Below are 8,395 nucleotides of genomic sequence, written 5' to 3' on the forward strand. Positions count from 1 at the left end.
CTCACTTTGTAGACCAGGCTGGCCTCGAACTCAGAAATCCGCCTGCCTCTGCCTCCCAAGTGCTGGGATTAAAGGCGTGCACCACCATGCCCAGCTAATACTTGAGTTTTTACCAAGAAATAAAATCCATATAATGGGATAAAGAAAGTCACTGCAACATATGGTGCTGATTTAACTGATGTCTTCTTGTAGAAGATTGCAAATATATGTGTTTATCACCCTGCACAAGTCTGAAGTCCAAGTGGATCAAAGACCTCAACATAGAACCTGATGCACTAAATATCATAGAAGAGAAAGTAGAAAATAGACTTGAATGAATTAGTTCAGGAGATACTTTCCTGAACAGAAAACCAATGGATCGTGCTCTAAGATCTACAATTGATAAATGGATCCTCATGAAACAGAAAAGCTTCTTCAAGGGAAGGGGCACTGCTAATGGGACACAATGGCACAATGGCAATCTACAGATTGGAAAAATATCTTCACAACCCCTACATCTGACAGAGGGCCAATATCCAAAATTTGTTAAAAAAGAATAGAGAAATTTGACACAAAATTGGGGTGCTCAGGGTTAGGGTTAGTGTGACCAAGTAGAACTTATAAATGATAAACATACTTTCTCATCAGGAAATGCAAGTCAAAATGACCTTGAGATTCCATCTTATACCCATCAGAATGACTAGGATAAAAACCTCAAGTGGCAGCACATGCTGAAGAATATGTGCTGCTGGGATTGCAAACTTGTACAACCATTCTTGAAATATATTTGGTGATTCCTCGAGAAAAGAAGAAAAAGGAATTGTTTTACCTGAAGACACACACACACACATACACACACACATATATATATGTGTGTGTGTATATGTATATATATATATGTACATATATCACTCCTGGTCAAATACCCAAAAGATGCCCCTCTATGTTCATAGCCAGTAACTAGAAACAAACCAGATGTCTCTCAAATAAATAATGGATACAGAAAATGAGCTTAAGTAACACAATGGAATGTTACTCAATTATTAAAAACAAGGATATCATGAACATTGCAGGCAAATAGATGGAACTAGAACATATCATTCTGAATGAGGTAACTCAGACCCATAAGTTCATGCATGGTGTGCACTCACTTATAAGTAGATTTTATCCGTAAGTACAAGATATCCACACTACAATCCACAGACCCAAAGAAGCTAAACAAGAAAGAAAGTCCAAGATGTTTGAATATCTCTTAGAAGAGAGAATAAAATAGTTATATGAAGCAGAAGAAGGAAGGGAACAGGATAAGAGAAGGAATGGTGAAGGAATTTGGGGTTCAGGATCAGGTTTGGCAAGAGACAGGAAAAAATAGCCAGAGGGCCAGGAAAATGAATATAAATTAGTGGCTGGTGGGAGTGGCTGGTTTGGGGCATCTCTAGGACATGCCACATACCTAAAATGAGTGACGTTGCTAGGAGTTAATGGGGGTGACTAAGTTTCTTAGCAGTGGCGATATGGAACCTGAAATGACCACTTACTGTAGCCAGGTAGGACCTCCATTGAAGGGATAAGGACATCAACCCACAAATTAAAAAATTTGTTCTGTACAAGAAATGCAAGGAGGAAGATGGAACAGGAACTGCGGGAATTGGCAATCAATAACTGGTACAACTTAAGACCCATGTCATGGGCAAGCCCCAATCCCTGACACTGTGCAGAATACTCTCCTATACTTTCAGATAAGCACAACTATCTTCTGAGAGGCCCTACCCAGCAGCTGACTGAAAAAGATGGGGAGACCCACCACCAAACATTGGACAGAACTTGGGTATCTTAAGGAAGAGTTGCAGTACGGTTGAGGAACCCAAAGAGGATAGGAACTCTACAGAAAGACTAACAGAATCATCTAAGCTGGACCCTTGGGAGCTCTCAGATTCTGAACCAACTAAAGGCAGCTAGACGTAGGCCCCCATATGTATATAAGAGATGGCAATTCAGTCTTCATGTGGGTTTCCAAACAACTGGAGTCTGGGTTGTCGCTAATCTGTTGACACTCTGTAGATCCCATTCCCTTAATTGGGCTTCCTTGCCTGGACTCAGTGGGAGTTCATGTTGTAGCCCTGTAGAGACTTAATGTGCCAGAGTGGAGAGATACCAAGATGTGTGGCTGGCTTCAGACTGTCAAAGAAGAGGAGGTTGTGGGGGAAGGGAATGTCTGAGGGGAGACCTGGAGTGAGGACCATGAACAATTAAATACATTAATGGAAAAAGCTGATATGAAAGCTCCTTCTGTTTCCATTACTTCTAAAATATGCACAGGTGATGGAATTTTTTTCCAGAAGTTATCAAATAACCTTTGACACTGATGAATCCTCTCAGATTCCATTCACACATTTGGACATTTATGTAAGTTATGTGTTTGCTATGAGACTTGTCCTTAATTACACATACTGTTTAGATATAGTATGCCTGTGGCAAGTCAAGTGCCACCACTGAACATTTGTGTGTTAACTGAAAACATCCACTAAAACATGGACTTAATTTATTCAAAAGGAAGTACTCTTTTCTTAGAAATAGAAATGGGTTACTTTGACTTTTTTAGGAGTTAATAAAGTACACAGATTTGAGAGGTGGAGGGGAGAAGAAAGAGACAGACACAGACACAAACACACACACACACACACACACACACACAAAGACAGAGACAAATGCAGAGACACAGAGGAACAGATAGAGAGAAAGAGTTTGAAACATCTAAGACTTGAAAGATGAGGCAGTGGTGAAAAAAACCAAAACAAACAAACAAACAAACAAACAAACAACAACAACAACAACAAAAAACCAAAAACCAAGAAGCAGAAGGAGTAAGGAACCCAGCAGTAAATTCAAAGAATACTGAAGTAAAAGATGGACATAAATCTAAGGAAAATGTCTGACTCACTGGAAGCTAAAGATCAGCAAAGGAAAAGCTAAGCTGTGAGTGTTGACAAAGTCAGCCTAATGATAGTTGAGAAAAATCAAAGATAATACTTTCTTTTCAGAATCATGAAAGGGACTGAAAGTGAAGGGATGCAGGAACCATATAAGGCAAGATAATAGATACATGCCTGAAAGCTGAAGTCTATTTATCTTGGGCCTAAATCACATTTTAAAATTTAAATGACACATGGCCCTTATTGAACTCTTCAGAAAATAACAATCATAAACAAATGTAAAAAAATATAGTAAAAAATTCAGGTAAAAAGGTGGGTTTCCTTCTTAAAGTAGAAATGTAAAATAGTAAAACTGAATTAATGTGCAATTAATATATAAGCATACACATAAGTATTTAATGTAAATAATAAAATAAAATAAAATAACTATTGTATACAAGAGATATTAACTAGGTCCATCCACAGACTCTGAAAATAAAAGATGTTGTAGTTAAATTACTACATGTGTTTAAATATAATTCTATTATAACGTTCATTTGAAATTATATCCTTTGTTTGAATACCATCTCTTTCTATAAACATCTTAACAGTTTAGAATAAGTATGTATGACAAGGATGGAATACTAGAACTTTGTTCTATGTCTCATGGTTAGGAATTTATCTTTATTAATCAACAACATTGAAAAAGTTCACATAACAGAGTTACTTTGAAAAAGTCATTTCATATTTCAGTTTCCATCAAACTCATAGGCCTTTAGAATCCAGGTGATATCCTAATGATAATGATAAGAGGGCAGATGGAAAAGAGACATGGAAGTGGAGTTTAAAGAAATTTCCTATGGCATTAAAGAGCTAAGTATGTTGGGCTAATTGTCAATTTGACTGTATCATAACCTAGACAGATTATATCTCACTTACAGGTATCTGGAAAACATTTCTTAATGTGGTTAGCATTTGAGCCAGTATATTCAGCAACACTCATTGTCCTCACCAATGTGAAAGGGCCATTTTTTCTACTTTAAGACATATTTGTCTCCTCTACTAAGTTCAAAGTATGTCTTGGGTTTTATTCCTCTTGAGGTTGCTAGGTAAATCCTTAATTCAACTTATATGATTCAAGATTTATAGATGTTGTCTTGACCCATTCTACCATCTCAAATAACTAGAGCTACCTTTAGCATCAGGAAGAAGGATATTCTTCAGTCTCTGACACACAGTAAAATTTCCAATATGAGTTCTAGAATAAAGAAAAAGTATCTGAGCTATTATCTTAGTTATGTTTTTACTACTGTGAACAGATACCATGACCAAGGCAAGTCTTATAAAAATAGAATTTAACTGAGCTGGGCTACAGGTTCAGAGGATCAGTCCACCATCATCAAGGTGGGAGCAGGACAGCATCTAGGCAGGCATGGGGCAAGCAGAGCTGAGAGTTCTACATCTTGATCTGAAGGCTGTTAGTGAAGGACTGATTTCCATGCATCTAGGGTAAGGGTATTAAACCCACGCCCACAGTGACACACCTACTCCAACAAGGCCACACCTCCAAATAGTGCCACTCCCTGGGTCAAGCATATACAAACCATCACAGCTATCATATCCAATTATTTCCCTATGTTTGCTAAAATGATTGTTATTAAAACTTTGTAGCCAGGCAGTGATGGTGCATGCCTTTGATCCTAGCACTTGGGAGGCAGAGGCAGGCAGATTTCTGAGTTCAAGGCCAGCCTGGTCTACAGAGTGAGTTCCAGGACAGCCAGGGCTACACAGAGAAACCCTGTCTTGAAAAACAAAAACAAACAAACAAACTTTTGCAGTGAAAAGGAAAGGCCAGCCAGAGACTGCCCCACCAGGAACCTATCCCATATACAGTCACCAAATGCAGACACTACTGTGGATGCCAAGAAGTACATACTGACATGTTCCTGATATAGCTGTCTCCTGAGAGGATCTGTCATAGCCTGACATATACAGAGGTTGATGCTCACAGCCAACCATTGAACTGAAACTAGGGTCCCCAGTAGAGGAGTTAGAGAAAGGACTGAAGCAGCTGAAGGGTTTTGCAATCCCATAGGAAGAACAACATCAAACAACCAGAGCTCCCAGGATCTAAACCACCAGCCAAGGAATACACATGGAGGGACCCATGGCTCTAGCCATATATGTAGCAGAGGATATCCTTGTTGGACATCAATGGGCGAAGAAGCTCTTGGTCCTGTGAAGGCTTGATGCCCCAGTGTAGGGGAATGTGAGGGCAGTGAGGCTGTAGTGGGTGGGTGGGTGGGTGGGTGGGAGGACACCTTCATAGAAGCAGAAGGAGGGGTAGGGGGTAGGGGATTTCTGGGGATGGAATCAGGAAAGGGGATAACATTTGAAATATAAATAAATAAAATATCCAAGAAAAAGAAATGAGGAGATGTAAAAACAGAACCAAAACGTTGCATTAAAACTGTGTTCCAGGTTTTACATATTTAAGTCACAATTCTTTTTACTTCCTACTTACTGACAAACAAAACAAAACAAAACACCCTTCAACTTATATCACCTTGTCAACAATCCAATTAACTTAGATTATTAATAAATTAATAATTTCCCAGAGGCAAAAATATATTTAATATTGTAGAAATGTACCACAAACCTAAAACAATGCCTTTCTTTACTTGTGCATCACCTGATTTACATTTAAAGTTTGGTCTGTAAGTATAACTGAGGTCTAGTCACAGAGATGACAAAATGATGGTAAATTTTACAATCTTCCTGTGAAAGGTAGCCAACTATCCCTGACACTATATGCCTGCATGAAAAAATTAGAAACTCTCCCTGTATCTACACACTAGTTATCAATTCAAATATCTGTATAGACATTTCTACTTGATAAAGTTATTGGTATTTTAAGGTTATTATTGTATTATGTAGTATCACATATGTAATATATCTTGCCTTATATCCATATCTTCCATTTAGCAGTATTGCCTAGCTAAATAATATCTGTTTCCCATTAGATGTAAAAAATATATACCTTGCTTTGTATATATTACATACCTCATAGCTGTAGGGCCTGATGAATATATACTCATATGTATATATATGTATATATGTATATATATAAACAGTACTATTTACACTCTAAAGTCAAACATAATTGAAGAAATATTCAAAAAGAAGTTAATTCTGTTGCTTATAAATATTGACTTGAACATTGAGAACAATACAAATTCAACTAAGCTTCGGTGTCTTTTGTATCTGCACACACATAGGGGAAACAAACACCCAAATAAGAAAAATGTAAAAAATGGCACAGGAAGATTTATATAAAAAACAACCACATATCTTCTTAGTGCTGTTCACACCTTGTTGCAGGCTCTGCACTGACTCAGATACCAATATTGGCAATAGCATAATGGAATATGGAATCATGTATTTTGTTCCATAAAATCCCCCAGACTCCTGTCTTTCTGCCTGCCAGTTAAATTGCTTTCAGTTGGAATCAAATAGAATTTGCCATACTGCCATTCCATACTTTCTGTTTGTGTGCGTGTATTTGAGATGCCTCCTACAGACTTAGGAACTTTCCATTATATTTATTCCCCAATTTCTCTCAGGTTTTGTTTTTATGCAAGAAGATGCTAATACAAAAAGACTAATTCTCTAGTCTCCATATATGAAAAAAAAAAAAAACATTTCTAACGAAGGTGAAAATGAAAGCTCAAGATCTTTGGAGTGCTTTATATAAGACGGAAAATCTGTAACTGCCTGCTGAAAATCTGAGAAATATGCTTTATAATTCAAAGAGCTAATCACCCTGTCTCAAAGAAATAAAAATAAACAGCAACAACTACAAAATACAAAGCGCTAATCAGATACAATTTTGCATATTTCTTGGCTTGCGTTAAAATATATGTTAAAATGAGTAAGATATTTTCCTAAAGTGTACTGATATGTATCATTACATTCTTATATAACTGACTTAATATTCATTAAGTATTTCAAATACGAGTTATAAAAATTGTCTTGCTACAATTTCACATTATTACATGTAGAGTTTCTTTTTCTTGAGAAATCTTACTACAAAAAACCAACATTCTCAGAGCAAAATTGTGGCTCACAACATATGAGGGAATATATAAACTACAAATATTATAGACCTCGCCAGAACCATAACTTGGAGAGTTTGTAGACTATTGTGAGGGACCTTAATACTATGGTTTAGCTAAAACTGACATGGCACCAAACCGTTGTCTAAATGCTTACATGAGTACCTATAGATAAATGATACTCTAATCTTTAATCAGAATTTCACTTTGACCTAAACAGAGCTGAATCACAGACTTGTGGATATTCAAGATGCCTAGAATAAATGGAAGCTTTGAAATTCAACCATGAACAGAAAACTTATAGGTGAACTATCTAAGGCTGTTGTGGAACAGAGAGCCAGAAAATGGGGAACAAATTGTACGGTGATATCTCAGGTCATGACACATTTGCTGCAACCATGATTTCACAACAACTCTGGTACCCTCCACAGAACCTCTACAATTAAGAATTTCTTTGAAAGGACTTTTCCAACCATCATGTTAATTTTTTTAATATTTTATTTTTCACTTTTAATGATATGTATATATTTGTGTCTTTAATTTTAATGATATGTGTTGTTCCATAAACAACCAATCAAGGATTGGGGAGACACTCATGAGGCCTTACCACTGCTATTAAACTACTAACATCTCAAGGATTCCTGGGAAAGGTCGGTTGTCAACAGTTGTCAGTTAAAAAATAGTGACTCTAGCTGCATATGTATCAAAAGATGGCCTAGTCGGTCATCACTGGAAAGAGTGGCCCATTGGTCATGCAAACTTTATATGCCCCAGTGCAGGGGAACGCCAGGGCCAAAAAGTGGGAATGGGTGGATAGGGGAGTGGGGGGGGAAGGTATGGGGGACTTTTGGATAGCATTGGAAATGTAATTGAGGAAAATACGTAATAAAAAAAATATTTAAAAAAATAGTGAACTCATCAGTATTTATTAGATAGCTCTAAACCAATATCCACATAGATTTTCCTGGATAGTCAGAGGGTCACAGATTTAAACAAGAATATGTGAATATGGAAAATGGACAGGTCAGGAGTTGGAGGGAGTAAAAATATAAAAGGGTCACGATGATATAAACAGAATTCACTACATAAGTATTTGTAATCAAAGAAGACATTGAATCCATTTAAAAACACAAATAAAATGGGGCTGAAAAGATAGCGCAATGGTTAAGAGAGTGTAATGATTTTCCTGAGGACACTAATTCAGTTCTGAGTACCTGCTGAGTAGGGCATCTTACAAGTGCCTAGGAACTGGGTGCCTCTGTTTAATCTCTGCAAAAAATTCTTGTACTCATACTATGCTTATACTCATACATACAGACATGCACACACTTATCATTAAAAGTAAATAAAAAGTAAAGAAAGAAAAACAAACATCTTGGTTGGAAAACA

Source organism: Mus caroli, chromosome 12 (genome assembly GCF_900094665.2).
Source record: "Mus caroli chromosome 12, CAROLI_EIJ_v1.1, whole genome shotgun sequence".
NCBI lineage: Eukaryota > Metazoa > Chordata > Mammalia > Rodentia > Muridae > Mus > Mus caroli.